The sequence below is a fragment of the Myotis lucifugus genome, unplaced genomic scaffold (genome assembly GCF_000147115.1).
Source record: "Myotis lucifugus unplaced genomic scaffold, Myoluc2.0 scaffold_482, whole genome shotgun sequence".
Classification (NCBI taxonomy): domain Eukaryota; kingdom Metazoa; phylum Chordata; class Mammalia; order Chiroptera; family Vespertilionidae; genus Myotis; species Myotis lucifugus.
Genome location: NW_005871530.1, coordinates 166,654 through 168,487, shown reverse-complemented (window position 1 = coordinate 168,487; position 1,834 = coordinate 166,654). Strand labels below are relative to the sequence as shown.

Here is a 1,834-nt window from a genome sequence, read left to right as displayed (position 1 = left end):
CTTGCGGGGCCTGGCGGAGGGGGGCCTGTCCGATTCACGCCGCTCCGGCTGCGGGAACGGGGAGAGGGCTGGTCGGTCCCGTCGGGGCCCCTCGCTGTCGCCCGGTGGGGGCGGCCCTCCCGCTGCAGGGCCGGGCGGGGCTCCTCTCGTGGGCCCTTTTCTGCCGGAAAGCAGGCCCCGGGCTGCAGAGTTCTTGTCGGGACCCCAGGCGGACGTCTGTGGATGTGGCGCCTCCCACCCAGACCTGGACCGCGCCTCCATTTTTCCTCTATTCACCCCTAAAGTGCCCGGAGCGCTATCAAAGCTTCTAAAGGGCGTCCAGTTCTAAGTCTGCTTTTTTAAAAAATATATTTTATTGATTTTTTTACAGAGAGGAAGGGAGGAGGCTAGAGAGTTAGAAACATCGATGAGAGAGAAACACCGACCAGCTGCCTCCTGCACACCCCCCAGAGGGGATGTGCCCGCCACCCAGGTACATGCCTGTGACCGGAACCGAACCCGGGACCTTTCAGTCCGCAGGCCGACGCTCTATCCACTGAGCCAACCAGGTCAGGGCTCTAAGTCTGCTTTTATTAGTGATGACGATATTGCTAAATATGTCAATGTAGTAAAGGTTTCCTTAAGTTTTTTGGGTTTTTTTTTCCTTAAGTTTTTGAATATGTAACTTCATTTACTTGCGATTCATAATTTTTTTTTTCTAAACTGCTGTAAAATCAGCAAAAGTGCCTTGGCAATTTTAGCAGAGTTCCTAGGATATTGGTTGGCACTCAAAGGGTTAAACCACGCTGCCCACCCCCTTGGGGGCTCTCCCTGCCAGAGCCGGTAGCCTAGAGCCTCCTGGCAGCCACCAGGTTAGTCCTCCTTGTGGATAAATAAAGGAGTCCCCTGTGAAAAGTGACCCCTCAGGGTCGTAAGAGGGTCGTAAATTCCTAACCAGGCCGGTCCTGGCAGGTGGTCATGTCCCAGGGCTATTCTGTAGTGAAAAAGCTTATCATTGTCTTAGGGCCCCAGCGGTTCTCAACCTGTGGGTCGCGACCCCTTTGGCGGTCGAACGACCCTTTCACGGGGGTCGCCTAAGACCATCCTGCATATCAGATATTGACGTGACGATCCATAATAGTAGCAACGAAAATAATGTTATGGTTGGGTCACAACGTGAGGAACTGTATTTAAAGGGCCAGAAGGTTGAGAACCACTGGTCTTAGGCAGACTGTCCATTGTTTCCGTGTTTCTGTCTGGGGTTAGCGCCCCTTTGAAATGCTTTTGTTGTTGAATATTGTGTCATCCCTGATCCCTGCCTTGCTTCCTCCTCCCCTCCCCTCCCCTCTTTGCACTTAATCTTCACATGTTCCTTCCTTAATTCTGAATGCCTAGCCCAGTGGTCGGCAAACTCATCTGTCAGCAGAGCCAAATACCAACAGTACAACGATTGAAATTTCTTTTCAGAGCCAAAATTTTTAAACTTAAACTATATAGGTAGGTACATTGTTATTAACTTCATTAGGGTACTCCTAAGGCTTAGGAAGAGCCACACTGAAGGGGCCAAAGAGCCACATGTGGCTTGCGAGCCGAGGTTTGCTGACCACTGGCCTAAAAGAACCTGGAAGCTCATTCCTGGACAGCCCTTTGTCAGTCTGCGGAGATCTTGCTTCTAGGTGTGTTCTCTGATTGGCTTCCATGAACTAGAAAAGTTCTCCAGGAGTGCTGCCCCCCACCCTTACATCCCCACCCTTGCCCTAGAGCAGTGATGGCGAACCTATGACATGACACGTGTCAGAGTGACACGTGAACTCATTTTTTTGGTTGATTTTTCTTTGTTAAAAGGCATTTAAAT

The 1,834-nt window shown here is 51.0% G+C and overlaps 1 protein-coding gene across 3 annotated transcripts in view; it reads left to right on the top strand.

The window, feature by feature from the left end:
• Positions 1-498: 498 nt before the first annotated feature.
• Positions 499-1,834, top strand: part of LOC106694479 (zinc finger protein 544) — a 19,632-nt gene continuing 18,296 nt past the window's right edge. For all 3 annotated transcript variants that reach the window (XM_023744662.1, XM_023744661.1, XM_014445760.2), the window contains exon 1: positions 499-548. The gene's annotated coding sequence lies outside the window, so the exon portion shown is untranslated. The remainder of the gene's footprint in view (positions 549-1,834) is intronic.